The following is a 7623-nucleotide window of genomic DNA, read 5'->3' on the forward strand; positions in this document are numbered from 1 at the left end:
CCTTGCAAAGGCTGTCCCCGGGACCAGTAGGAATTTCTGGGGTGGGACCCAGCCCCAGTATTTTTTAAAAATCTGTGGGACATGTATAGCCAGGGTTGAGAACCAACGCGTGTCTCCTTCTAAGAGTCTAAATGGCACTTGCTAATCTTAAGGCTTACTCATTCTCAGAGTGTGAAATGGGGCTCCACAAGGGGGCGGAGCTGGCCTTGACTCCCAGCTGCCTCTCTTTCTACCTGTGCTCCCAGGACCAGGGCAGCACCTGCCTGTGCCTGTCCCCCCACAAACCCCATCGTTCCTCAGTCCCCCACTGAGTCGGAGGTCAGCAGTGACAAGGGCGGGCTACAAAGCCCTCGGTGGAAAACCAGGCATCTCCCTGCCTTCCCAGCCTCCCGTTGGGAAAAATAATGACGACTTTACAAAGCTATTTCATAGAATGTTATGTGAAATGAACATCAAATTACTTTTCCTTTCACTAGCTTTAAATGCTAATGGTGCCATTCATTCCTGACCTTCAGGAATATGAGATGTTTTCAATGACAACATAAAGAGAGTTCTTGTTTGAAACGCAAGCTACTTGGGACCACATCTTATTATTTCTAAGTATAGCGTGCGCCAGCATCTCGCACTTCAGCCGCCCATCTATACGTAGCTGGTGTATATTTCAGTTGACGTTTATTTTTGTCCTGCATACGTGCCAAATTCCTTAATGACAACTCTGACAAAGACGTAGAGCTCCTATATAGAAATTACATCTGCTACCGTGTCATCAGTGTTATCTATCAGAACGCTATTTGTGACAAATCACCTTCAAAATAAAAATTGAATTGATTTTTCTGTGATTTTAATATGGTGCCCTCCCAGCAAGCCTTTGATTGAACCTTAAACACTTTAATGCTCTGTTTTTGTTTGAGGCAGATCAGGAATGGAGCTTGGGTATTCACAAAGCTAAAACGATCTGCAAAATAACAAAATCAAATTTCCAGAAGCAGCTTTATTTGCAAGCCCAGGGAATGAACTTGGTAAAGCTCTCGTTACGGGCTCACAACTGAAGGACGAGAGCCTCACGCGCACGTTCCCACGTTGCGTTTCTATGCATCCGTTTCCATCTAAATTAGACTGTTGCTGACGCGGGTCTGAGAGGCCTCCGCCAGGACTTCGTCTCTCCTCTTCTCTCCAGCGAGTGCAGGCTTTTTCTCGCCTAATTCCCGCTCCACCTCACCCCCGGCCCTCTCTCTCGCCAGTGGGTTTGGGCTAATGGCTCTGTGTCCTGGGCATGTGGGGGTTCTGTCTCCCACACCCCCCAAAGGGGTCTCTCTCAAGAAGGCATCGTTTTGCTTACAAAATGAGTCACTTGTGACCATCCCTGTGGGTTAACTCATGGTTGGAGCAGGGAGTGTTGAGTTAGGGCACAGTCCTCCAGTGAATAATGGTCTTCACATTTTTAACTGTCTTTTTAGTTCAAAAAAATAGTTTGTGATACATGAAAATGACATGAAATTAAACTTTCAGTGTCTGTAAATAAAGCTTTATTGGAACACAGCCACCCTCGCTAATTTCCATATTGTCTGGAACTGCTTTCCTGCTAACAGGCAGAATTGCCACAGAGACCCTTAGCCCACGAAGCCTAAAATATCTAGTATCTGGCCCTTTGCAGAAAAACGTTTCAATCCCTGATTTAGAAGGCAGGGCCATAGTAACTCATGCCAGCCAGGCAGGTAAATAGAAGTGATTTTAGATAAATTGGAGCTGGGGTCTGGGACTGTGGAGGGCACGGGGTAACATGGCCAGATGGAGAGGGATGGAGAGGCCTGGGGAGAGTTGCCCTTGGTGTGACCTTAACAAGAACACATATAGGAAATAAGGCTTGTGGGATGTTGGCACTGGGTGCCCAGTTCCTCTAGGCCATGCAGTGCCTGGTGCCCTATCCTGATGGCACCCCAGGCTGGTCAGGAAAGATGGGGTACACACTCCCTCTCAGCCTTTGGAGCATCCAGACAAATCCTGTCTGAGTCGACATATGGACATGGGTTTTGTTGGGAGCATGTCAGCCTTTGGGGTGGGGGGTGCTGTATTTTCTCTGGGAAGGGGCTGACTTAGGAAGAGGATGGAGGTTGTCTAGGAGAGGACGGATGGGGCTCTGCCTGCCTGGGCCGTCTCACAGTGACAGCTCACCTGTGGAGGGCTCCCTCTGGGCTGGGCACCAGGGGACACCTGGGATCTTTAGAGAGGGGAGAGTAAAATGCTTAGGGGGCCCTGAGGTCTTCTGGGAAAGAAGCCAGGACCCCAATTTTTGAAATTCTGGGCTGGGGATGGGGTCTGATGAGCAAGGCCTGGGAGCAGGGCAGAGAGGTGAGGGCGTCCGGTCTTGAGCCTTAATTGAACTTTTCATGTTTGCCTTTTTATTGTTCCTTTCTGGTGCTGTTACCTGTGCTCAAAAGGAAGCAGAGGGCCTGTGAGGTTCATGTTAGCAAAATGCTAGGCTGGCGTGGCTCAGTGGTAGAGTGTTAACCAATGAACCGGGAGGTCAAGGTTTGATTGCCAGTCAGGACCCACGCTCAGGTTTCGGGCCTGATCCCCACTGTGGCGTGTGGATGTTTCTCGCTCTTGCTCTCCTTTCCTCTCTGAAATCAATACATACATCTTATCTAATAATAGACAAACATGATAATTGACCGTACCTTTGCCACACCTCCCATTGGCTAATCAGCACGATATCCAAATTACCCACCAACAAAGATGGCGGTTAATTTGCATACTAGGTTCCAAGCGGTGGAGCAAAGTCTGAAGGCCCCGGGCCAGAGCAGCGAGGCCTCACAGCCCAGGGGACAGCGGAGCAGCAAGGCCTCATGGCCCCTGGATGGGCGGAGCAGCAAGGCCACAGGGCCCCGTGCCAGGCGGAGCATAGCAGCGAAGCCTGACGGCTCCGGTGTGGCTCCTGCCAGAGCTCAGCCAGAGTGAAGGCCTGGGTTCTCGGTGCCGGCAGCCAAGGGAAAGGAAGGCCTATTGCACGAATCTCTTCGTTCAACAGGCCTCTAGTATGTATATATATATATTAAATGGTAGGCCACACCCTTTGTGAACTTTACCCCCATTTAATCCTCCCAAACAACCTCATGAGGAAGGTATTCTCATTTTATAACTGAAAACTAAGGCTTAGGGTGTCTAAGTTTCACATTGAGGACAGTTAGCAGGTATGTGGCACACACCGGCATGATAGCACCAAAGCCCAGCTCTCAGCATCCGCCCTCCATTGTACTGGCTGTCACATTCATCATACCTTTGTGTTTCCTCCTTGTGCTCCCTTCTTTCTTGAACTGATTCTATGTAGAAACCATGGTGCTAGAGCGAAGTGACAGCCACGGCTGAGAGCCTGTTTAGAACCAGCCAGTCACCACTCCCGGAGGGGGCGTGAGGCCCCAAAACCATGCATCCCCTCCCACATCCGGCCTCCAGGGCAACTGTCAGTTTTCATGCCAGAAGAAAGAGGTGACCCTGAAGGATCGTTTTAATTGCCATGGAAGTCAGACTATCCTGACAGGAGGCCCTCATATCAAAGGAAACCCCGCATGTCCGCACCCTCTGATTCTTCAGCCCTCCCAGCCCAGGGAACTTTGTCTGGTCAGGTAATGGCATTGTCTTCAAGGCAGGAATGAGCTCATTAAGGATGCAGCCTGTGCTAATCATGATAATTTGCCAGGCACTAAAATCATCTCTCTACCCGCCCCTAAAATCATCTCTCTACCGGCCCCTAAAATCATCTCTCTACCGGCCCTGACAGACAATGCTCTGGCAATTATAGACTAGGGCAGTGGTCGACAAACTTTGGCTCTCAAGCCACATGCGGCTCTTTGGCCTCTTGAGTGTGGCCCTTCCACAAAATACCACGTGTGGGCACACACGTACAGTGCGATTGAAACTTCCTGGCGCATGCGCAGAAGTCGATATTTTGTGGAAGAGACACACTCAAGGGGCCAAAGAGCTGCATGTGGCTCGAGAGCTACAGTTTGCCGACCACTGAGGGGGAAGCCAAGAGGATAAAGATTAAGGAAAAAATCACCATGCAGAACGGCTTCAACAAAAGGAGTTACAGATTTGCACATTGAACCTGGTGATCTTAATCTTGAAGTTGTAGAAGAATTAGATACTATTAATCAATTTTTTAAATCGCCTTTATTCAACTTTGGTAATTGTCATTGGGTGGTTGTTTTCTTGTGTTTTACAGGAGCCATTTTTTATTTTCTTATTTATTACTGTATTTTTTTAAGATATCTTATTGTTTTGTTTAGAAAGAGAGGAAGGGAGAGGAGGAGAGAGAGAAATAGCAACACCAATTGGCTGCCTCCTACACACCCCCTACTGGGGGTGGAACCTGCAAGCTGGGCATGTGCCCTGACCAGAAATTGAACCGGAGACCTCTTGGTGCAGGGGATGACACTCAACCAGATGAGCCACACCTGCTGGGCCAGGAGCCATTTTGTAAAGATTGGTATCAGATGAGTTAGTGGGAGCTTACATTTTGATGCATGATGTGATCCCGTGGGTGAGGTTAGCACGAGGGCAGTTTCGAGGAACCACTGTGGTCGTGGGTCCCCTTAATTTCAAGGGCAAAGATCTCAGTGAGCCTGAGCCCAGAGCAGTGATCCCCAAACTCTGTGGTTTGGGAGGGGGACCAGCCAGCTACACCTCCCGTGGTTCGTGTCTGAGAGGCCGGACGGCAGGCTCACTGCTCCCGCCCAGGCAGGTGAGGGGTCTGTCTCCTGGTTTCTCTTCTGGGACTTTGTGGGTCACGCTCCCAGGGCTTCTGGAAACTGGAAAATATCACAACTACTCGCTGAGCCTTGCCCTCGCCCTTTGAAGAGAGTGCCAGCTACCTTGTGCTGAGATGTGACTTTTTTTCTGCAAAGGTACAATCTCTAAAAGATTAAAATATCTCCTAATCAATCCAAATAAGGATTCTTTTTAAACAAATATTTTTATTGATTTCAGAGAGGAAGGGAAAGGGAGAGAAAATCACTTATTGGCTGCCTCCTGCATGCCCTCTAGTGGGAATGGAGCCTGCAATCCAGGCATGTGCCCTGAGTAAGAATCAAACCATGATCTCTGGGATCATAGGTTCATGCTCAACCGCTGTGCTACACCAGTCGGGCTCAAATAAGGACTTAAAATAACATTTCTTTCTAATTATGTTAACGATGGCTGTTGCCTGTGGATAATTCGGGGGCGAGGGGGGACAAAAACAAGAAAATAAAAATTACCAATAGCTATGGGGGTACGTTCTCTCTTCCCGCGACCAGCGCCAAAAGAGAAATGAACTGGTTCTTTGAGTAGAGGCGCTTGGGATTGAGAAAAGAATCAAAGAGACAAGACACAAAAATAGAAGAAGCCAGGACCGGGTGGGCTTCTGCCCTCTGATGGAGGGACAGACAGGGGACCCAGCACCAGAACACGTGTTTAATTTATACCCAAATACCAGGAAGTTACCTCAGTTCTGGGCGGCCGGGCTGGTGGGAGTGAGGAGCAGTCAGGAACCGGAGGACGTGGCTCCCCTCAGGGCCCCTCCCACAGGGCAGGGCCAGTCAGAGGGAGGAGAGTCCCATTTGTTCCTTGTGCTTGGCTGGATCTACATCTCAAAAACCCAGTCCGCAGCACCTGGGCTGTAAGAGAAGAGTTAATACTGAGAACACATCGCCCCCTTGGTTAGATGTGTAACCAAGGCTCGGCTCTGCCAGTCACCCTGTATTCAGGTGACAATATTTTAAGAAGCATACCCATGTGACTTCCCTGGCAGGGGGCCCTCTACAGATAGCACCATCATCTAAATAACCATTGTTGGCATTATGGTTTAGCTCCCTCTACCCACCCTTTAAAAAAAAATAGGATTTGTGTGTGTGTGCACACATGGGTTTGCTGTTCTTTTGCCTGTGTTTTGCCTGTACTCTATCATATTTTCCACAGCAGCGTATTTCTATCACACTGTTTTGAATAATCAGGTAGACTGCAATCCCAGGTCCCGGGGGGTCTGGGCGGTTGTTCTGGCTTGTATGACACTCACTCTTTACACTCCTCCTTGGTTGTTTCCCTGGAAAAGGGTCTTAACCATTTCTGTGCCAGGAGCTCCCTGGCTGCCTGGGGAAAAACGTAGCCCTCTTCTCAGAATAATGCTTTTAAATGTAAAATAAAATACAGGAGCTGACAGAGGAAATGAATTATATTGAAATAGTAACCAAATAGTAAAAAGAACCCATTTGTGCAATAGCATGTACCTTTAGGCCTGTATTGAACAGCAGCGTGTCAGACAGTGTGGTGGTTCTAAGAATCCCAATCATGGCAGAGTAGTGATCGCAGTAGCATCATCTCCAGCTGTTTATAACGAATGTCCTGAGTGTGAGGAGGTGTGAGATTTCCACTGGCCTAAGGTGACAGGTATGAATGTGGTGTGTTCCCTACATTCATGAAAGCAAGCCCAAGTTTCACTCAGTAAACACCAAGATATAATTCCTTTTTCTCATCAAAATTCTTTTTTTCTCATCGGAGATATAACTCCTGTTTTCCACCCAGGGACACAGGGGTACAGGGAGCCTGCTGAACATCTCCGCCCTGGGAGGACCCCAGCAGGACCTGGTGGCTGTTGACCAGATGAAATGCCACTCAGATGAGCACAGTGATGGCGAACCTATGACACGCCTGTCAGAGGTGACACGCAAACTCATTTTTTTGGTTGATTTTTCTTTGTTAAATGGCATTTAAATATATAAAATAAATAACAAAAATATAAGTCTTTGTTTTACTATGGTTGCAAATATCAAAAAATTTCTATAAGTGACACGGCACCAGAGTTAAGTTAGGGTTTTTCAAAATGCTGACAGGCCGAGCTCAAAAGGTTCGCCATCACTGGGCTAGCAGTTCCCTGATTCCTGCACTAATCTGTGGTGGGAACCAGGAGGGCATGGGTGATGGGACCCACTGACTATTTGAAGATAATGTACTAAACCTTTGGCAAAAACTACAACCAGACCACAGAATAGGTTGGCTGCTACTAGTGTGGGCTGCAAAACAAGAAACCCAACAACTACACAATTCTGAACCTTCCCTGATAAGGATTGTCATCCTCATTATGGAGTGAGGAAAGGAAGGTGCCCAGAGCCAAGCTAATCCCCCAGAGGGACCCCAGGCCTCTGAACCACATCCACCCTCGGGGTGGGGGGGTGTCCAGTGTCCAGCTGCACCTGTGAGGGGCGTCAGAGGCAAAGAGATGGCCCACTCAAAGGGACTCGTTACAGAGGTGGAGAGGACTCAGCAGCAGCTGGAAGCTCTGACATCCTGGTGGCCTGAAGTCCGGAGGGGGGGTGGGCTGTCATAGGAACATGGAAGGAGCTGGGGCCATGGGAAGAAGCTGCTTGAGAGGAGCTGCAGTCCTCAGGACAGAAGTGCAATGTTGCCCAACCCCAGCACAGATGGGAGGGAGCCTGGGTAGAAATACTCTAACCCTTCCTCCCCCCTCTGAGCTCCCTGAGGCGCCTCCCATCTGCTGAACCCAAACAGAAGGCCAAAGGCAAAGCCAAGGGAGGACACAGAAGCATCCTTCCAGCCACAAGCAAGGGAGGGGGAGGCAGAAAAGATCTA

The sequence above is a fragment of the Myotis daubentonii genome, chromosome 13, assembly GCF_963259705.1.
Source record: "Myotis daubentonii chromosome 13, mMyoDau2.1, whole genome shotgun sequence".
Classification (NCBI taxonomy): domain Eukaryota; kingdom Metazoa; phylum Chordata; class Mammalia; order Chiroptera; family Vespertilionidae; genus Myotis; species Myotis daubentonii.